Below are 23,468 nucleotides of genomic sequence, written 5' to 3' on the forward strand. Positions count from 1 at the left end.
TTTCATTATCAATATTTTAAGGTCAATAAATAATAAAAATGATACCACCTTTATTTAAATGATAAACTATATTTAGAAAAAAAAGTTTATTTAAATTATTGTAAAGTAACTTAATGCTCACATTTTTTTTCATCTTTATAAACACTTTCGGGTTACTACTGACCTTAGAATATTGCCCAGTGTGGCGCGGTCCCACTGCGCCTGCCTGTTATGTTATAGCTCAATAATAACTGAACTGTTCTGCACTTGGATCAAGTATGTGGACGGAGTGGTAATATCAAACCGTTAGAAAGCTTTTAAGTGCTTGCTATTCACTTCCGTTTGTATCTGATCACAAACGATGGTAGTCTGTAGTAGTTTGTGAATCTCGTTCCGTGTAGCGCTGCTTTAGAGGATGTTCTCCACTAAATCAGGGAAAAGCAAGAAAAGAGAAAGACACCTGGCAGATGAGAATCCAGTTGTAGGACAAGTGAGGAGGAGGCATAGAGGGCAACTTCCAAGTTGGACAAGGACAGTGAACACGATGAAGAAGTTGCAAGAAAGAAAGACAACTCAATTGTTTCTCCCTGAAGTGCTTGGCCATGTGACAAAGAGCATTCAAGAGTCTTCTTAATTTACTTGAAGAACTTGGAAAACATTGATGACAGAAAGCCATGAAAGCAAAGAGAGAGAGAGAGAGAGAGAGAGAGAGAGAGAGAGAGAGAGAGAGAGAGAGAGAGAGAGAGAGAGAGGATAATTAGCTGCAGGGAAAAAAAATCATGCTTAAAATGAGCGTAATGAAAGTATAACTACATTGGAGGGTATAGAGAAAGAGGATATAGGAATACTTCTTATTTTCCAATAGAAAGTAAATAGATGATGATATCTGAGATTTATAAATCCACAGGTAACAGAAAAAGTTTATTATTGAAAATTATGGAGGTAAAAATCAGAATAAACTGCTAAAGGAATTGTCAGTAGTTACTTCTGGGTAGTGGTATGCAGAATAGAAGTGAAGTAGGAAATCTGATTTTAGGATAAGGTTTGCAAAACAGTTTGAGTTGTAAAACTCTGCACATGCATGAAATAATTTAATAAAAATACTATTTAATTTAGTATTTGTGTTAACTTTACCAAAATTTTGAAAAAATATATGTTTCATTCAAATTTTTTTTTGCTAAATATACATAGTATATGTCCATCTCCATAAACTGTTTAAAATTACTTAGTTATCATGACTTTATCTGATATTCTAAAATAAGTTTGAGCCATTCTTAAAATATTGAAATTTTTACCTGAAAAATAAATTAATTTTCATTCCATGGGTCTTTGTGTTTAAAGTTCAAGAATTCTGACATTTTAAAGGTTCAACAGGGGTTATTTCGTTTTGCACTTATAACTAAACAGTGACTCAGAAGTCTTCAGATTATCTTTTTAGAACGTCACCTCACCTCTGAGCAGAGAAACCCCTGCCCCTTAGTGGAAAAGCATTTGTACAAATTTCAACCAAGAAGAAACGAGGTTAGAGTGGACAGTATTTGGCAATGATAAATCTTAGCCCTTGCCAGAATTACCATTATTGTGCTTTAAGTTTGTAAAATTTCATATCACCACGCTTAATACAAAATAGAATGATGTTCTCTGATTACGTAAGTTACATTTTATTTTAAAGCAGAGAAAAGCATAAATGAACTTGGCTTCATCAACTGACTAACAAACTGACAATATCTTTGTGAAGATTTCTTTTCTTATTATTATTATTTTTTAATTTAAAGATAATAAAAACATGAAGCAAAGAGCTTAAACCTGGAATGAATTCCATTTTGTTTACCAGCCTAAAATATTTCCCTGGGAAATTCTTACTTCAGCCACATGTTCCTTGCTTGTTCTTTAGTCCTCCACAAACCCCGAATCTTTCAGGGATTTCCATCCTTCTAAATGAAAAATTACTCTTTGGCTACAATTTAGAACATCTGAAATTCCCACTGGAAATGCTAGTCAGGGTGGTAGAGAGAAGGGTGCTTAGAAAAAAAAAAATATGAGAAGCCGCCTTGTGTTATTCTGGAGCAAAATGACACTGGCTAAAATGGAGAAGAGATAGATTGCTTTCTTGCACAATACCTATGTGCCAAGTAAATCATACCCTCTGTCCGAAGATTCACTGTAGGGTTTGCATTGACCTGGAAGCAATTCAATCTGCAGGGATCAAGGCCAAGTGGAAAGAGAGATGGTGTAAAAGCCAACTCATGATGCCAGTCGTCCATTCCCAAAATGAGTGTGCAGTTGCAACCAGGTTCGTATGAATATCAGTGCCACATGGTGGTTTAAGGAGGCCATGTGAAATTACAAGGGTCAGAACCAGCTGCTTTGCCTCGACCATATCATGGCAGGTAGATTTTAATCTTAGGCTGTTTTGGCTGCTTTGCTGCTTTTCTACTGGCTACTTCCACCTAATCTTCTGTTTCTGTCTAGTTCCCAAAGGTTCTGAGTTCATCTCCACCAATTCATTTCCTACCCTTTGTTGTGAGTAGCCATAGGGAGCATAGGAAGAGAGATTTTAGGGATCCATCAGATCTGCTGATTCTCAGCCTCTGAATTACTCCAACCCATAGTAGATTTAATTCAGTCCCATCCTCTCCACCCTACCCTCTTTGGAAGCTTAATTACCATAATCAGTTCTGTCCTCAGGAGGGAGAATTTGAAGTAGCTTGACGTGTGTGAAGGGTAACTAAGCACTGCCATTTTTTTCCTCTGAGAATCAACACAAAGTAGTGAATTTCCACCCAAACTCTCGGGTCTACTTGATCTCAGCCTCTAAATTTCCATGCTGTGTCCAATACACTAGGCATACTTGGTCTAGGAGCTCACCTAGAGTTTCACCTTGGGGACACTGAGGGAAACCTCACATGCACAATGTTCCAAACTGCAATCCTGGTTCTTCCTGCTCCAAGCACACTCTCCCTTTTGTTTACCCCCGTAATTGGTGACATTGCCCTCCCCCTTAATCAACTAAGTCAGAAACAATGGTCTTTTCCTTTATTTCTACTCCTTCCATGCCTCATCCCCAATATCCACTTAACCATCAATTCTTCATAATTCTTACCCCATTCCATTTCTACGATTAATTTATGCCGTCACCTCCCTCCTATACTGTTTTAAAAATCTTCCTCCTGGTTCTGCTCACCGTGCCTCCAGCCTTTTCTCAGTCCTCACTCCACTAGTGTAAATCACAACTAGGCTGATGAAAATCTTTCAATGGCTCCCGACTACCTCAGAGTAAAATTCCTTTTCTTTACTAAGGCCGGAAAGGTTCTTCTGTGTCCCACCTCATATCTTCAGTGCCTCAATGATGCTGAACTTCGCGTGTTTTCTAAGCAAACCAAGTTGTTTCATGCTTCTGTGCTTTCTTCCTTGTAAAGCCCACTCCCCAGTCCAGCTGGCAGATATCTGGTCTCCCCCAAAGGCTATTAGCCTTCATGGTCTTGTGTGTGTCTCCCATACACAGAATCCCCAAGACAGTCTCATCTTTTTGCCCTACTATGTCATTGTCTTGTGTTATTTGTTTCGTGGACCACCGTATTGTGGTCTCTACTCTCACTATTCCTCTCAAAGTGCTCTTACTAAAACCCAAAATGACCTTTGATTTGCTAAATCCAATGCACTTCCTTTGGAGCTTAGCTTATTTGATACAACTGTTGTGTTTGATACTGTGAGTTATGTCCTGGTCTTGGAGCTCTCCCTGTACTCCAGGGTTGTAGGATCCCCATACCGTCCTCATTTTCCTCCTCCTCCCCGACCAGTCCCTCTCGCTAATTTTCTGTCTGCTCTTCTTAACTGTTGATATTTCTCAGGTACCATTCTTAGCCCACCAGCTTACTTACTTATTTACGTCCTTGGACTTATGCACTTCCATAAATTTTAGACAGCCAACAGTCTGTTAAACTTCTCCATCCCCGATCAGACAAAAACTTTCAATCCAACATGCTCAAAACTGAACTCGTTTTTCCTTTCTAACATATGCTTGGTGCACCGTTCTACTTTTCTTCCTATATCTACCATCACTTCTCTCCTGCTTCTTTATCAGTGTCTCCTGTTTGTCTCGTACCCAGGAACTCCCCTGAGGAACTCTCCTCTCTCTTTTTCTCATGTTTTTATTTACTGTAGCTTCAACCATCACTTCTCTACAGATAAAACCCAATGCATATTTTTAACTTTTCTTTATTTTTCCTCTTTGCATTTCAAATCTATATTTTGAATTAGCTGTTGAATATCTCTCAAATTCAGAAGGTTTAAAAAGGATGTAATCAACTCTTATTCTTCCCTCAAATGATTTTTCTCCTATGTCTCCCATATCAACTATGTTTGGCATCTTACACTCATCTTTAGAACGGTCTTTTTCCTCACCCTCCACATCCAGGCGATCGCCTAATGCCATTAGTTCTATCTCCATGCCGCCTCTCCTACCCTTTTTCTCCTTTTCATTCTTGTTGTCATGACACTGGTTCATAATCTTTCTTTTAAGCATTTTAAATAGATGCCTCATCAGTATCCTTTCTCTCCAATCCATTCTGTACATTGCAATCATTACCCTTTCTAAAAGCCCAGATCTATTCACGTAATTTCTTTTTTTTGTCGTTGTTTTCTGATGTCTAATAATATGCTAAAAATTTTAAAATTCCCTTAGTTTAAGGATTAACATTTGTCATCATCTGGATTAATCTCTTTTTCCAGTTTCGATTTTTCCAATTATATCTTGAAAATGATTAGAACGCTAGTCGTTTCAGGTTTTGATCATCACATTTCCATGTTATTCCTCTAGAAGCAATAATTAGGCACCTGCTGTATGTTAGACTATGCTGCATGCCAAAGATACATAATGAATGAGGCAAAAACTTCTTCTTAGTATTGACAGAGATCATAGTCCTAGTGCAGAAAGTAAGATAAAAATAAATAAAATACTGCATGTTCTGCTAGAGGAAGTGTAAGATTCTAAATTGTACATGGTAAGGCACCTCGCCTCATGCTCATGTGGCAGTGGTGATGGTATGCTGGGCAGGAAAGTCGGTTACAGAGGCAGGCACTATTTAAATTGAACCAATTAAAGAAAGGGAAAATGGGTGAGTGGGCTGATTCCAGGCAAGAGAAAATGACCACACATAATATAAAATTTAAAGATGTTCAGTGTAGTGATTGTCAGGAATACAGAAGGAAGAATCATGATTATGGCGAAGCTGGTTGGGTAAGAAAACCCCAGATAAGGAAGGTACTTGTAAACTAGCACAGATATGTTGAACCTTATACAACAAGCAATTGGAAGCCTGTTTTAAGCAAGGGTATGATAGGGTCATATCTGTATTAAAAGAATCATTCTGCCTCGCGTGTGAAGGATAAAAGGCCAGGGGCCATGGGAGTAGTTAAGAGCTAGAATTCTTGGGAGCAGCCACATTGGCCTTATTAGATTCTTTGTTATATGAACAGAAAACAGTGGATTGGTTTAGAAAATAGTTCACAGGAATAACAATAACAATAAGGATTCAATAATTGCTCCATTGTTGGTAGTATAAAATTAAGTTGAACTGATCATGACCAGTGGTCAGAAGATACATAAATCTGGAATTCAGGAAAGGGATCAGGGCCTGAGATACAGATTTGTAATTCATCAGCATGTAGGTTTAGCTAAAACTATGGGAGCAAATAAGATTGCTCAGAGAGAGTGCATAGAGCAAGTATGGCACCTAAGGTAGGACTTGCAGAAGCGCCATCATTTTAAGAATGGTTGGAAGGAAAGGACAGTGGTGGTCCTAGGAACGTCAGAGAAGCTGTTTCAATAAGTAAGGAATCAAATATAGTCAAATACACCCACGGGGATACATTAGAGTTACTTTTTGAGGGGAGGGAACACTGAGTGCCAGAGATATAATTAGTGAACTTGGCAAAAACACTTTTAGCAGAGAGTTGAGGTGGAGGCTGCATTGTTAGTTCATTTACCTGTCTTCAGCTCCATCTCCTGAGTGGCCCAGGTAAAAGCGGCCCTGTACTTGGTGGTGGTAGTGGAAAGGAGCAGAGCCCACAGGTCACTGCACCTTCCTCCTCTTTTTGACCATAAGTATGAGTCAATTTTGACATTTCTATCTTGAATGAAATCCCAAGCAGCCTATGAAAGATGGTGGCAGCAAAACCTCCTTTCAGATGCGATTATCTTGGGCTTCCTGCCATGGCCTATTTATCTTTATACCCCAGGTTTCATCTAGTAAGTTGAGGTATTTAATCCTCCTTGATGGAACTGAATTGAAATGGTTATACACCATGGTTTGTCTGATTACAATATATTAAAAGTCCAGACTTTGTTTTTCAAGAACTACACTTTTTTAGAGAAAATAATGTATAAGACAGTTGAAATTCCTTTTGTTCCTTCCTTGTACTATGAAGGCTGCTGCTTTCAGGTAGAATGTCGAAAAAAGGCTTAGCAAATATTTTCTTGCATGCAGAGGTGAGAAAGAGACTCAATAATATTTTGTGACTGAAGCCTGTAAGGAGCATTCCAAAAAGTGCACAGTAATCTTGGACCTGCCTGTAACGTGGGTTTACTTTGGATAGGCAGCTTATGTCATATAACAAATAAGAAAATTGCTACTGGAAGTGATGGTCTAATTTACAGTATTTACCTTCAAGAACATATTGGAGCTGAATTTCTTTTCTAAGAAATTCTAAGCTATTGACTGAACGAGATTTATATTTTCTGGCAATCTTTTGCCTTTAAAAGATATAATTTTATTTATATGTTCTCAGACCTAGCTAGAAGAGTTATGTTTAGTACTTTAAGCTGATTATTGCCAGTGTAATGTTGGATTTGCAACATGATTTCTCTGCAGTAGGGCAACATTTGAAATAGGTATTAATTTTCAAGTGTCAAATGAATTCTTACTGTGAACGAATGTCATAAAACCTGAATGTGAACTAAAAAATGTATAACTTCTTAATGCAGCCAGTACCCTTAAAGAAGTTGTGAATTTACATATTTTTTTCTTTCTATCCAAAATATTACCTTTCTGTGAGCAAATCAATACTCGGCTAAAAACTTAAAATAAGCAATGTTAGAAAGTGCTAAGAATTCTTAAATGCGTCCATTTTTTAATTGCTGTTTAACCCTATAGAGGAAATATGACTGATATCAAATGCAGATTCATAATCACCGTAGTTAGGGAATTCAAATGGTGCATTTTTGAAATCAGTACAAATGCCCAAGTAGATCGACATCTCATTCAGTAGAGTCAGCACTCACATCATGGAGTGTTTTCCTCCCTATATTCAGTGAAGCGGAGTAAGGGTTAGGCTCTAATTATTTCTTATGGTGATAGAGGTGGGGTGTGCTCACAGGTGCAAAAGGAATGTGAATCAAATTTGTGACTTCTTCTGTAGAGATGAGTGTGTGTGTATGTGTGTGTATGAGAGAGAGAAAGAGAGGTGATTCTAGAGAAAAATCTGTCCTTAAGCATTAAAAATTGTTTAAATTTCCTTGTGTTACACAAGGAAGAGTGTGTCATTAGAAAAACAGATACTTCTTTGTGTTGAGGTTATGGCAATGTATTTTAATGATCGAGTTCACTACCACTAATGCTTTAAGCAGAACATTAAGCAAATATTTAATAAAGTAGAATAGTTTCTTCAAAGTAACGAAACTTTGCTTATATCTGTTCATAATGAAAAATGGCAATAGATATTTTGAGTATTTTTTTAAAAGCAGTTCATTGAGAGTTCCCCATGAATAAATGATTTTTCCCCGTTGCATCTAAATCCATTACCAAAATATCTGGGACTGCACCCCCGGGCCCTGGCTTCCTCCTTGGGTACAGGCCTTCTTCTCATCTCACGTACTGTCGACCCAGTAGGTTCCGTCTGTTACAGTCAGAACCCTCACACGCCAAATTCAAAGAGAAAGAACTTGGCATTGGTGTCCATAGCTTCACTTCCTGTTTCATTGACACCAACCCCCACCCCCCCACCACAGACACACACACACCCGCCCAACTAAATGGCGCCCATGTAGAGCCCCGCTCTTTCGAGGAGCTGAGGCATTCCAGATCTCCCTCTGCTACCTTTCACTAAGTGTCAGGCCATCTCCTGTCTTCGGGGCTCATTGCGAATTTTATTTTACTGCTGCTTTTCCAAGTCCTGACTGGAGCGCGAATAGCTCTGCCTCCCATGATAAGATTTCTGGGCGTCAGTGTGCAAGTGAGAAAGCAGCAGCTCCCTCCTGGCCCCTTCCCGGCCCTCAGAACTCATACCCCACAGGCCTGTCCTGACCCCCGGTCATTCTGTGAACATTCAGGGCCATGACCTCCGACCGCTGAGACTATTATCTCTCACTCTTCACTCTTCCGTATTGTTGGATAACTCTACGAGTTTCTCTGTGATGTGTACGTTACATAAAAATCGATGCTTCTCTATTTATAGGTTTATATTCAGACTCCTCTAAGCTTTCCTTGGAAAGAATCCTCCCTCCACTTGGTATGTGTTCCCATTATTCAAACTTAGCTGTGTTCTGTGGGGCAAAACCAACCATTAGATCCAACGCGGACCTAATTCCAGGATCTTTTCTCTTGTTTTTAAAAAAATATGTGCACACAATTTTTATGGGTTTCACCTCTGTTACTATTGGGCACGCAATTCTGCTGAAGCCACAGTTATTTTGCAAGTCAGCTAGGACTTCTCCAGCTCTGGGTTGGAGTTCCTTTGGTAACTTTGCTCTAAATTCTCCTCTTAATGGAAAAAAACATGGACGGAAGGCAAAAGAGCATAAATCTTGCAAGTTGCTTTTCCGAGACCAGCCAGAACTAGCCCTAAATGAAGACACTCTACACTGCTGGCGGCTGTGTTCTCCTCATTTTGCTTTCAACAAGTAGTCGCCAGCCAGAGAGTATTAGAAGGTGAAAGGGGATCAACCAGTTGTCAATCCAGTTGTGACTTCGGTTTTGGGTTCACTTCTTCAAACGGCCAAGATGCCTGTCGTTCTGTGATTGAGTGCCTTTGTCCTGACAGGGCTTTTCATTTTGTACCTTTCCCCATTGTTTTTGGCCCCAGACCAAGCCTCACATCTTTTGGTCGCAGAATTCCTTTCCGCAGGCTCCGCTGCAGGCGGAGGCCTCCAAGTAACCTGAGACGCCTCCATTTCCCAGCAGACGGTACATTAAAGCCTCGTCTGTTGGCCAGCTGCAGAGACAGGTGTTATTCTCCTTTACTTTCCACCCGCCCCCACTTATTTGTCCTAAGCATTCCTCTTTCAGGGTTGTTCGCAAAGGCGGACGGAACTGGACACATTTTATCCACGGTGGAGGCTGGGATCAAAATGCTTCACCTGTTGGGGAGTTTAGCTTCGGGAACGATGCTCCCAGATGTGGCACGCGACCTGTTTGTTGTTTTTGTGCGCGCGGTGTTAATGAGTCAGAGGAGCCCCAGCGGCGCAGCTCCGAGGTCCTCCCCACGACGTGTTTACCGAGTCTCTGCTCTTTGCAGAAGGCTGCCGCATGCCGCTTCCTGAGAAGCTGGAAAAGTCAAGTAAATGCTGTGATCGTCGTCCTTTTTTCATCCATGGAGCAGAGCCATGAAAACCCGAACTGGTTTAGTCCTATCAAATTTAATGGTGGTAAAGCTACTCCAGATCCATTTTTTTTTTTTATAGCTCTATTATATAGATGAAAAGGGCCAAACATCACAGCGTTTGCTACAGACTCTGCTGTTACTTGAAATACACCTTTGGAGAGTGGGATGGTTTGCACTGGAGAAGGTGCTTACGGGCTGAGCGAGGTGTCCCGACATGGTCTGTCTAGTATAGATTGCTGTGATCCATTATTACCTCTTCCGGTATTGGCAACTCTGACTTGTAAAAGTTTGTTCCTCTTCCTGATCTGAAATTTAGCTGTAAAAATCCATCTTTGAGTTGCCTTAGCATTTTTTTTTTTTTTTCACAAGACACACACCTCACATGCAAACCCTCAGGGACTTCTCACATAGGCTTGGATCACTCTTGTTTTTCTCTCCTTTGCAGGATATGGGGTGAGTAGGAATATTTTTCAGAATTAGAGTAAAGACTGTTTCATACAAATTAATAGTATAAATCCCTAGCATAAGATTTTTCTTTTTGATGTAGGTAATATATAATAAGTGAGCATTATGGAGCAGTGAAACTATTAGATGAATAGGATGACTGATAATTAATCTTATTCCTTATAAACATTCAGAATTATCTCTTCTAAGATGTTCAGAGAGAACCTGGGCCACAGAGGAGAAACGATCCTGCTTCCTGTCTCCCAGAAATTCCCGAAGCTGCTCCTTAAGGGAAATGGCACATTCTCGATTTAAATGCCCTACGGCTGTCAGCATCTTTGAACTCTTCCTGTCTTCCTTCAGACGGGAAATCAGATAAGTCAAGATGATAGCAAGACTTCATAAGTGGCCTCATCATACGGTCACTCGGTCACTTGTGGCCTTTTGAAAACACCTGGTGTCTTTACTATGTTTGCAAATCCTGTACTATCCCCAAAGTGCCCTGCATTTCAACCACAAACATGACTGGGCACGCTCCGAGCATACTGAGTTCTTGTAACTTTGGCGTCTTGGTGCATGACATTCTCTAAGCCTGTGCGATGTCCTCAGGCCCTCTTTTCTCTTTCTTCACCTGGTCAATTCCTACTTTTCTTCCAGTCCTAAAATCAAGCCTCTTCTCATTTGGGGAAAAACTTTCCTACCCTTTCCAAAGCCTGAGCTAGACACTTCCTTCTGCTCCTGATCTCTTTTCACACCTCATTGTATCACACATCACATGATTTTTGTTCTGACCTTCGTTTTCTTTGCCTCATTTCTTTTGAGTGTCTCACTAGGTTATGAGTTCCTTGAGGATAAAGACAGTATCATATTCATCCTTGTGAACCAGGTCTCTCTTCCTACCTTCCTTACCTGTCTCCCATGCTGCTGCCTGGCAGAGAACCAGACACACAGTAGGTGCTCAGTTAATATTGGATTAATCAATGAGTAAAGAAGTAAATGAATAAAGTCATACTTATAAATGATCTTAAAAGGTTTGGGAGGACCAAGGCAGCCTCTAAATCTGTGAAGGGGACAGTAAATGAGAGACGTGGAGAAGGGAGACCCTTAACTTCTGCTCCTTTTTTTTCCTGGAACTCAGCACCAGCTAGCTGAAATGGGCTAGTCATACCTTTCACCTAAGTTTTTCCATTCCATCTCTTTATTTCTGCGCTGTTCAAAAAGGTCATGCGATTAGCAAGACACTATTAGGAATTCATAGTATGGCAGTCCCAACAGCTGGTGATCGTGGCCCCTTTTATATAGTGTTTCAAATTTATAAACAAAAGAGTCACCTTTGCTACAAAAGAAAATAAGGATTAATATATTGGTACACCAAAGATAAATATCAAGGAGAGTGGCATTTTTCTTACTGTGTGAAAAGTAGTTACATTTGTTTCTCTGATCTCGTGCTGGTCTGTATCATCTCTCTTACTTCTCCCTCCACTCATCTCACAGCTAAAGGCAGACAGTTCCAGGCAAGGTTCAGAGCACTTTTTTAAATCCTCAAAACAATTATCGAAAGGGTGGGGATTGCTTTGAAATCCCATTTTCACAGGGAAAGAAACAGAGTCTCAGAGAGGTCAAGTAACTTGCCCCCAGGGCACACAGCTGATCAGAGGCAAAGCTGAGATTCAAGCCCACTGAAACCCAGAATCTGTACATACTCTTAACTGCCACTTAATTGTCTCCTCTTCAGAAGATGACTCTCTACTGTATGATGGGAAAAATTTATAGGAAAGAAAATCGAGCAACTAATTTAAAGAATCCCTTGGAAATGCTTAATAAAAGAGAAGAGAAGAATAATAATTTTACTTGTAGTTCCAGCCCCTGGTAAGCTTTTGAATGCTCATCAAACTAAATAATATTTCCCAAAGTAAGTAGGTATTTCTGTAACTTGGTGTAATGATCTCTGACTCTGCTTTAACCCATTGCAGAGGGTCATGGCGTCGGTCTAAATGTCTGAGAATTTTTAAGTCAAGATTTACTTACGAGGTAAAACTATCTTGTTGTTTTTATTCTGTTCTCCTTTCATCCTGCTCGGAGATAATTTTAAAGTTTAAAGCTATCTACAGATTATATTTTTCCCCTAGAAAGTAGAGGTGACACAGACAAATGTTAGCTGTCAGAAAAGCCGCCTGTGAAGATCGTTTTCCGCTTTATTTTTATTTTTTATTTTTTTTGATAGCGTCTAAAAAGAAAAGCTATCAGGGTGAATGAAATCCAGTAATCCCATGTTTCTGATTCCATGTCTACTGAGATGTTCAGTCTTGAGAATGGACCTTGTTAAAGTACTGATTGCTGAAAGGTAGCCATCTCCTGGGGGACCTGGAATAAGATCTAGTAGAAATTTTCGTTTGAGTTGAATAGAAAACATAAAAGGGAGCATTCTGTGGAGCTCAGAAGTCTGGCAATGATGGATTTACTCCATGCGTGAAAGACTGCAATGTGTCTTTCCCGTAGTTGATTTATTAATTGGTTTATTAAGAAATTCCTCCAAGTTAATATTTCAGTACCTGCTTGAACATAGTTATAAATGCCTAAGTAGAGAGCCCACTAATCAAATATGGACTCTCTAATACCCATCAAATGATGTTTTAACATCTATCTATCTAATAATTTTCTAAGATATAGGAATGTGCCTAATTTGAGTAGAATACTGTTTTTTATTTTATTTTAAAATTTGGGTCTTTCTAAAGATGATCAAGTATTAATTTATTGGGAAATTACTATATTTATTCTTGGAACATGCCTCTCTAAATCTATGAAATGCAGCCATTTCTGAGAGAATTCCTTTAGTAATACTCTCAATACTTTTATGAGATTCCGTGGTGCCACGTGACCGAATAATTTATCCTCACATGTATAGCCTGATTTCCCACAGTCATATTTCTTAAAGATTTTTCAGATTTTTTTAATAGGAAAAATTTTGAAAGATTATCAAATTCATTATTTTACTGATGGACAAAACTGAACCTAAACTGTCTTAAAAGTGCCTCTTTTCATTTAAAAAAAAAAAAGCTAAAGCTAATGAAAGGCATCTATTATATAACTCCCTGGAGTGGATCCCTCTCCTGTTAACTAACTCAGATTTTCAGGAAGCTTGAATTCCTCCAATTCCATTTTAATGCCATTATTTCTCATTCTGTTTCAGTGGCAATGAAGAACAGCTGGCCACCATCCTCTGTGATAATGGCTTTCATATAGTTGAAACTTGAATGGTTTTGGACATGGTACTTACAAAAACATCTCCTTGCAAATGATGTAGCCCATTTGGTATTTCCCCCTGTAAATAGCTAGATTCCTTATAGCCAGCCCTTCCAGCAACTATCAAATTTTAGCCCTGTTTAGTATAATGCAAGCATTTTCTGCCTCGTCTATTCAGGATTGTCTTCCGAGGAGGTTTCACAATAAAATTTATTGTGTTTAATTTATGACATACGATGTAAGAAGAATGGAATGCTTTTCTGTTAGGATTTGCATTGATAATGAAAGGTTACCACAGTGCCAATCTGCTTTTACCAGATTTGCCAAATTCTGAAGGGAATGCCAATTAGAAGGCAGTAATGCTTTTCCCTGAAACAGATCGAGGCTAATACCTGGTATTGGGGACCCGTCGTCGTGGGCCAGACCTATTTCTAATTGGGAGAGAAGACAAACTCTAGATCGAATAGAGTGTTTATGAAGTGATATTGATCATTCTGAGTAACAGCCACACCCCAAGAAAGTGAGGAAGTAATTCAGTCTGTCTGAGGTCATCTTTTCTTTTAGGAGCTGTGTAGCCAAAAGTCTGAAAATGCTCACATTTTGCTCTCTTTAGGAAAAAACAACATTGATTTTAGAGACTTTTGTTACGGAGGCCAGGGGGAATTTCCCACTGCAGCACAGAGGAAGCTGAGTTTGGGTCGGGAAGCCAGACATTTCTTGGCCTGAATTTCTCACTTGAGTGGGATTCAAGTGTGCCCCTCCTCACCTCGCCAATCCCCAAGCAGCTAGAAGACCCGCCTCCCCCCTTGGACCATATGGGGAAGCTGGCTCCATGGCTGTTATTCTACCAACTCCAAGTTCACACAGCTGTTCGTTCCCTGCTTAATGTACTGGTAATTACAGCAATGTGCTCTTCTCTTCTTCAATCATGTAACTTTTCCTAATAGAAAATGATTTGTTTTTAACAACTTCCATGCATTCGTTCTTTTATAAGAAAGGGTGCCTTGTGGCACTTAGAGGTTGAAATCTCAATAAAAAAGCAGAAGTCTCTATATCAGTTCCCAGCTCATAGGAGGGCTCCCTGGGAGTACCCAAAAGTGTGTGTGTCGGGGGGAGGGGGTAGCGCTTAAATGGGTGTAACTAACTTGCTCTGAATGGGTCAGCTGGGAAACAAAACAGGCTCATCACCTTCTGCACATGGAGGTGGTGAAAGAATATTTTTAAAAAATGCAAAACTGGGAAAAATCAAAAGCAAAAATTGAGCTCTGCTTTTATGATCCAAATTCAATGTGCTCTCAGAGGCTTTTAAAAACAAATATCTGAAGAGCTTTTCACGTATCACAGTTCTCTCTTTTTGGAGTGTGTGAATTTTCTGCTTTGATGGTTGGGTTTGGGTAGGGATTCAGATGATGGCAAGGGATGTTCCTTTTCCTTTAGCTACGCCAGCTCCGGGGCACAGATCGAACATGTGTTTGTTTATACTAGCATTTCATTTGTGAATAAAATATATCAGCCCTTGTGTCTCCCTAAAAAGAACCGAGAATCCCCACACAAGGATTTTTAAATTAAAAAAAAAAAAAATTGAAGCATTCTTAAAAGCAAAACTTTTTGGACTCCTTAGAATATTTCATTTTGGGACTTGCATTAAAAAAAAAATCAGCAAAGCAGCAGTCATAAGAAAGAACAGCAAGTCAAATCCCCACGTTTGAATGGAAAACTAGTTCTATATGGTACACGGAGCTAATTCGGTCAGAAAGATGATAGCAACATAAATGTTTTCTTTTATATTTGAAAATTCAAACTTTGATGAGAGGAAGACAGACTATGATTATGAATTAGATATGCCTCATTTGACATTCAAGGGATTCATATAATTTAAGATTTAGCTAAAGTTATGTCGACAGAAAAAAGGGGTCCTAGGGAAGGTCAGCTCACAGGGTGATCTGATCATAAATTCCTAACTAGGCAGGACATAGTGGGTAGTCGCACCCAGGCCCATGATTCCTTTAGTGAGAGGTTTTAAGCCCTGTGCACTGTTCTTGTGCATCTAGGTTAACACACCTTTGAAATGCCAGAAATAATACTCCTTGAAGGGATATTAACCCTCCAAAGAGCACGAAATCTTATTAACTATCCTGTAATCCAGTCCCCCCACCTTGCTTTCTCCCACCTCCATGGGATCTCCCTTAGGTTCCCTCTTTAATCACAAATGCGTGAAAGGAGCTGAAAAACTGTTATTCTCTGGAGCGTTTGAGGTCTTGTTCTCTGGCATACGTCATCAGTTTGGCTCAAATAAAATCTTATAAACACTCTACAGGTTTGGACTTTCTTACATCAATAGTTCTAAAATAGGTATTTGAAGCCCAAACTCCTTTAGTGCTAAATGCATTCATACCTTCTTGGAGTGTTAATTGGATTACTTGACTGTGACCTTTATGCTACTTATGGTTCCTGACAAAGTGATTGCCAGAAATGGCCTCGCTTGTCCTCTGCTCTCCATCCAGAATTCTTTCTTTTTTCTTTTTTTTTTTCTTATGGATTTCTTTGCAAATTTTTTTATGCCAAAGTGAGGAAATTTAAAATATTCAAATTGAAACATAAAACTAAATAATTCCTGAAAGCAACACTTTTGTGCTGCGAAGTCTTCAGTTAGAAGTGCCACATGTGACAAACTACAGTGAGGGGTGTCTGAGCGTTCACTCACTCCTCATGAAGCAGTGCATGAGTCTGGACCTGATTTCACTCTTCACAAAATCATCATTCTGATTTATGAAAAGCAGAAATGTGTTTAATGTACTTAAGTCAGCTTTGAGAATTAGGATCTTCGGAATTAGCAATGTGTCTCTAACCCAGGTGTGTCTGACACCTTATATTCTATTTCTTTGGATAATTATATCAGTAGCTTGGAGGATATTTTATTTTTAAAGCTTTAAACCATTCTGATATTCATTAGACCATCAAAGCTATGAATATAATGTGATGAATGTCCAAGAAAGTAGTTGTATGATAAATAAGTATTCACATTCTTCATTATACTCATCCATTCAAAAAGTATTTATTTTATCGTATTTTATTTTTTCCAGCTTTATTAAAGAATAATTGACAAATAAAACTTTATATATCTAATGTGTACAATGTAACGATTTGGTATATATACACACATAATATTATTACAATCAAGCTTATTGACACATTCATCATCTCACACAGTTTTTATTATTTTTTGGTGAGAAGACTTAAGATCTGTCTTAGTAAATTTTGAGGATGTAATACAGTATTATTAATTACAGTCAACACGTTGTATATTAGATTCTCAGAACGTATTCATTTTATACTGAAAGTTTGTACCTTTTGACTAATATTACCCCCATTTGTTCTACTTCCACCCTTCCCCCAAAATTTTACTCTCTCTGAGTTTACCTTTTTTTTCTTTTGGATTCTACATCTAAGGGAAATCATAAAGCAGCTCTTTATCCGGCTTATTTCACTTGGCATGATGTCCCTCAGGTTCTTAATATTGTCAAAAATGGCAAGATTCCCTTCTTTTTATGGTCGGATAATGTCCCTTTGTATATATCTCACATCTTTATCCATTCAACCATTGACAGACACTTAGATTGTTTCCCTATCTTGCCTATTGTGAATAACACTACAGTGAACGTGGGACTGCAGATATCTCTTTAATATCCTATTTTCGTCTCCTTTAGATATAGACACAGAAGTGGGGTTGCTGGATCATGTGGCAGTTCTGTCTTTAATTTTTTGAGGAACCTCCATATTGTTTTCCATAGTGTCTGTACCAATTTATATTTCCACCAACAGTGCACAAGGATGTCTTTTCTCCACATTCTCACCCACACTTGTTATCTCTTGTCTTTCATGTAATAGGCATTCTAACAGGTGTGAGAGGATATCTCATTGTGGTTTTGATTCCCATTTCCCTGATGTCTAGCACCTTTTCATGTACCTGTTGGCTATTTGTATGTTTTCTTTGGGGTGGGGGGAAGTTCTATCTGGGCGTTTGCGCCTTTTTTTAATTGGGTTATTTGTGGTATTAAGTTGTATGAGTTCCTAATACATTTGGAAATTAACCTCTTATCAGATATGTGGTTTGGAAATATTGTCTCCAGCGCTGTAGGTTGTGTTTTTATTTATTCATTCATTTATTCATTCATTCATTCATTCATTCATTTTGTTGATTGTTTCCTTTGCTCACCGAACATCTTGTATGTGCCAGGCATTTTCTAGGGAGCAAAAATTCAACAGTGAACAAAACAGACAAAAGTCTCTGCCTCGTGTGGGTAACAATTTAGTACAAGAAGACAGACAAGCAAACTATATCAGTAAAAGAAAAAAAAAGGCTAAATAGCAATAAGAACTAAAGAGAAAAAAACAAAGCACTAAAAGCACAGAAAGCGATAGAAGGGTTCTAATTTTACATGAAACAGCAGCACAGACCTCGCTAATGTGACTTTTGAGCACATACTCAAAGGACCCAAGACAATGGCTGTGACTAAGGTGGAAGACTTCGGTGTCTCCCTCTTTTCCTTCTTTTTTTTCCAATTTATGTAAGAAATTTCTTCATAGTTTCTATTTTATTGTTCTTCTTATCAAGATATAATTCACAAATAAAATTTTAAGATACTTGAAGTATACATCATGAGGATTTGATGTACAAGTACACTGTGAAAGAATTCCTCCCATTTAGTTAATTAACACGTTCGTCACTTCACATATCATTTATCTTTCTACATTTTGTTTTGGTGAGAACATTTAAGTTTCACTCTCTTAGCAAATACCAGTTATACAAACAGCATTAGCAACTGTCGTCTCCATGTTATATATTAGATCCTCAGACCTTATTCGTCTTATAGTTTGTCCCCCTTTTTTCTAAACCCACAGTTTCACAGTTTGAATCTATACCCACATGTCTGGAATCTCTACGACTCAAGGGTACTTCGAAATCTCCAAAGGCGTGGTGCCAAATGCTATTTCACACACAAAGCCAATGTCTTCCAGGTGTTATAAAAACAGGATGTCTTTGAGCATGAAATGGCGAAGCGCTTGTTCTCTAAGAACTGGTTCTAAACTGTCCACTTTTCCTGTCGGTGTAGAGTCCACGACTCACTTGCATCCAGGTGAGTTCCTTATGCCCTGAGCTGAGGGCCTCATATATGCTTTAGCATTTGGTCCATCTTAAGATAATCTGATCGATAACACAGAACATTGTTTAAAGAAAATATCACAGGGACACCACTCATTCATAAGAGGATCACTTTTGGGGGCAGGTATCCGTTGAAAGGTACGGGAGGCCGTGAATGTGATCATCAGAGAATCAGACTTGCAGCCCCAATGTGGTAGAGCAACGGACTCAGATAGGAATTTTGTCGTGAGCACGGAGCCGGTGCCCTTGACCCCAGGAACACGGGAGTTAAGGAGTGTCGTCAGAGTTAGAGCAGAGTGGACAGTGCTAACCTTGAACGCTTTTCCCTACAGACTCCTCTCTGTTTTCACAAAGTCCTCTCTGAAGGTCGGGCTACTGAAAGGGGGAAATGCCACTGGCCTGCCACTGGCCTGTGGTCTGTGATTGAGCCACCCAGGCTTCTCAGTAAACAGGTGCTGGGATTCCAGAGTAGTATTGGGCAATGGCTTTACAGGAGACACGCGTCATCCAAATACGGAAAACGCATCTCCTGTGAAGCAAAGCCAGCTCTGGTGCCTGGTGGGGGGAGTGTCATGAAATCCTGCAGGAGCCAGACAGTTGACATGGTCTGCTGCTGAGGTCGTAGCTCATGATCACTGCTGGTGGTGTGCAGGTGACATTCCCTGCCAGTCTGATATGCTAGGCAGCATGGCTTTTGAAGAGGAGGCTCTGTAGCACGTGAGGGAAAGGGGAGGTAGGAGACTGTGTTTTCATTTGCAGAGATGCCTGTTCATCCCTCATATTCACACCTGAGGTCAGAAGCCCATACCATGCTTGGCTTCTCCAGTATAACACCAAAAAGGGCTGTGTCAACTCACCTTGAAATGTAGGTGGAGGGGCATAGGTCATAACAACAGGCGAGAGAAAGGAGTTATTACAGTAACATTAAATGCGCTTGCCACCAGCCAATAGTAGTCCTGTGTGATGAACAGACTTGAGCACAACTCATGATGAGCTCAGAATGCAATTTTACTTCATCTGTCTGATTAGTTGCCCTCTTGTATTTTAAAAATTTAGTCACTGGCAGTAATCTTATCTTGCCCTAAATAAAAACTCCCAAAAGTCTATGAATTTGCTATTTGATCCTATAGTCACTTTATATCACACAGTCTGTTTAGAAAATAGAATGTTCTTCTGTTCGAGATATATTAAGTAAAACTATAGCTTGTTAGGCCATCAAATATCCAATTTTTTTCCTTCCCAGCTTGGACCTACTTCTGATCAGAAACCTACAAAGGGAAAAGGGCAGGGCAGGCAGGGTTTGGGATGCATCTTATTCCCTCTACTTTTTGCAGTGTGTCCTTCCTCTCCCTCCAAGAGCTCACCAGCCAGAGTTTGCCTTCCCAGTCACAGCAGTGGGGGAGACAAAGTCTTACTTGAGCTGGGCCTCTCTTTAGCAGGCTTCAGTCTTTCTGAGTTTAATATATTAGGGTTGACTTTTTCCTTCAAGAGTCTTTTGCATGGCTACGCAGTGGCTCCCACTCCCACAGCCCCTTTGACCTGGGCAGTTGCATCTCTAATTGCACTGGTAGATTGCAAAGCTTTGTGACATCCAGAAATATGGCATCCATGTCTATCTTCTGCTGGGCTCCCCGGCCATCTAGTTGGCCTTGTCAGGAGTTGAGGCCTCCACCTTCTCTCTCCCGTGTAGCATACTAAGTAAGACACATATCCATCTTTGCTTGAGTGCAAACAGGTCCACCCTAGGGCAGCCACCATAGGCCGATGTGCCTTTCTCAGTCATGAGTCAAACCAAGTCTACAGCCATGCCACCCCGAACATGCTTGATCTCGTCTGATCTCGGAAGCTAAGCTGGTTCGGGCCTGTTTAGTACTTGGATGGGAGACCACCTAAGAGTACCAGGTGCTGTAGGTGTTAAAAACAACAACAACAAAGAATGAGTCAAACCAAGCCCACATTTCACATGCATTTTAATAACTTTCTGAGTCATGTGGTCATCTGTTACTATTCTTAGAACAGACAGGGTACCACCATCCTCTCTCTCAAGTCAATCCTTTAGTTTATACTCTTTCCAACCCCTCTTAAGGTAAATGAAGAGATGCAAGAATCATGCAACAAATTCTTACCCATTTTCTTTGTAAATCTGTTATTACATAATGTTAATTTTCTTGGGACCTCATTCAAGCTAAGGCAGGAAGAGCACCCATTTTAACCTCCTGTTAACTTTCCAAAAGAAATTGTATATGAGTAAAATCATAAAGAAAAGAAAGTTACTGTCCTGTATTCTTCCATCCTTGGCCTTTGCATGTGCTTATCAACCCTTCCATCTATCTTTTTTTATTAGTTCTTCTCACTAAAAGATATAAAACCTAGGGTGTCTACCACCACCACTAACCTACCATCTTGAGCAATAGACTTTCTGAACCTTTTATCTCCAGTCAACTTCTCTACCATGGGACACTTACTCTGAGGATCCAGTACAGTACAAGCCAAGAAATTATTCTGTCAAGCACTGTGTAGAGTTCTAGTTGACAAAGGTGACAAGAAAGTTTCCTGCCCTAGAAGAGTTCAAGGTTCATTTTAGTTATTTTCATTAGGATGTGAAACAATACTTAGTTTTGCCAATATATTTTGGTTAACATGAAAAAAAAAATGTTTGCAACAGCTTGGAATTTATACTATATATTGTGATGTCTGTCAGGAAAAAAAAACTGAATCTGAATCTGAGATACGTTGGTGGGACGAAACAGAACGTGTTCCTTTAGGTCAGAAGCCAGCCGATGCCACTGAAAGGATCCCTTTTTACTACAACCCTGAGAATTTTTAAGTCCTTTGTATTTGTATTTTATTTCATAAGACAAAGTCAGGGAAATAAACATTTCTACTCAAACCCTCAAATAGTACAAAAACAATGCCAAGTGAATAGGGTTTTAATGGAATGTATTAAAAATTGTTCTTAAAAGAATTGGCATTCACCTTTTAATCCCTTCAATGTCACCCCAAATTCCAGTACAAGTAACTCAGAAAATTTAACAACCACTGGTCCATTTATTATTAAAGAAAACATTATAAACTCATTTGGACTGAGCTGTTAATTGTTGATTTTAAGGTTAATGGTTGACATCAGCTTTTCTTAACCTTCCAGGATAACATTTGAATTTTAAGCTTTTAAAAAAACCAAATGTCCTTAAACCTGAAGGACTTGGTTAGATAAACATTTGAGGAACCATGGCAAGGCCAGCTATGGAGATTTTTTGATAGTGTGACTATGAGTACCAGCTAATATCCCCCACTAAAGAAATACACCTAAGTCTAGTGTTGGTATTTGGGGACCAACACAATAGAGAAGGTATCAGTGGAAAATGAAAGCAAAGGTTGCTTGAAGGACAGTTTTTGACTGCTCCATCTCTTTAAAGAGCACCATGTCTTCTTACCCAATAAAAATCAGTTACTGAGAATTTAAATTCTGTTTTCTGAAAGGATATAGTATTGAATTTTTAAGATGAAGTTATTTAGCTTTGAGTCCATTTTCCATTTTGAGCAATGATCTTGTGAGGCGTTACTGACTCGGGGACAAAATGTCAAAAACTGGAAAAAAAAAACTTGATCAAGAATGGCCAAGAATTGATAAGACTTCATCTGGTTCAATCCCTATGGGGGGGAAAATTCCTGGAGAAAGCCCCAAGAAGAACCCTTCCCGCCTTACACTGCTCTCCCACCATAAGCTGCTAAGATGTAGACTAAGTAGGATTCTGTCCTTCAGTGCCCTGCCAAACCACAGTGGAGCTGCCACAAAAGGAAAAAGGTGTGCCTTAAATATCCTTATCGAAATATCCTCCCATAATCTGAGCCAAGTGGAAAAAGTTAATAAAAGATCCACAATCAAAACGATGACTATAAATAAAACTCTGCATTGTGCAACTTGTTCACCATTGTCAACCCTCATAAACCTCAGTGGTGGCAGCCAGTGACCCGAAATGGGGGGCCGATTGGAAATGACTTTTCGCTTACCCCAATAACTCATGGTCATAAAACAAACAAGAACAGCTTGTCTTAATTTAAAATTCTGATATTTCATTCAACATGGATTTTCCAAAATATTGCTGTAAAGTTTCATTCCTTTTAATTACCATGTATTTTGGAGACTTTTTGTTTTGCATCTGAAGCAAGTACATCACTACCCTCATCTTAATCCTAGATTCTGCTTTATTGCCATCTGAGCATATCTAAGTCTGAGTTTTAAATAAACAAGCAAGCAGAAACAGAAACAAACAAACAAAAAACAACCAAAACCTTCCCACAGAGCCAAAGGATGCCCTTCAGTGAAAATGTCATGGTGGGTCTACAGAAGACAATGCTTTGTCTTGGTCAGCTAGCAATACACATCTTCGAATGAACTTCATTAATTTATGAATTCAGAGATCAGAAAATGGTGGGAAGGAACTGAAAACAAATGGCAAGATTGGAAAGACTTTAAAGGCAATTTAGAAGACTTTAAATATATAGTTTTAAACAGAATTTTGTGGCAGAGGATAATTTTCAGAGATGAGTCAAAAGTGAGGGCAGTTTCCCTCTATCTCTGACCCTAATTTAGAACTTTACAACTTTTCTTCCTTAGCTTCATGTGCCAAACTGCCTGATAAATATTTTATATTGAACACAGGCCAGATTTTTAAAGTTATTTTCCAAATAAAAAAAAATGTAAGACTAAAACATTACATAATGAATAGAACACTGCATTGGCTGAAAAACCATCTCTGAATATATACTCTAGAATGACATCAGAATTGAGATTCATAACATGAAGAATTCAGGATCCATTGATGTTACTGAAAAATATTTTTGAATAGGCATGACTGTTTGTTAGGGTGACAATATAAAAAAGTGAAAATGATACAACAAAATCTACTTATGTTGTCATGCTCATATTTTATAAATTATCCATTGAGGAATTGAAACTTTTACCATAACTATTTCTCTTTTTAATATATTTATAAACTTTTATTTAAAATTTTAAAAAGTTTAGAATGTAGTTGAT

The 23,468-nt window shown here is 39.0% G+C and overlaps 1 pseudogene; it reads left to right on the forward strand.

The window, feature by feature from the left end:
• The first annotated feature begins 20,225 nt into the window (after positions 1-20,225).
• On the forward strand, positions 20,226-20,344 carry LOC118614690 (annotated as a pseudogene).
• The last annotated feature ends 3,124 nt before the right edge of the window (positions 20,345-23,468 follow it).

Source organism: Rousettus aegyptiacus, unplaced genomic scaffold, assembly GCF_014176215.1.
Source record: "Rousettus aegyptiacus isolate mRouAeg1 unplaced genomic scaffold, mRouAeg1.p scaffold_m13_p_2, whole genome shotgun sequence".
NCBI lineage: Eukaryota > Metazoa > Chordata > Mammalia > Chiroptera > Pteropodidae > Rousettus > Rousettus aegyptiacus.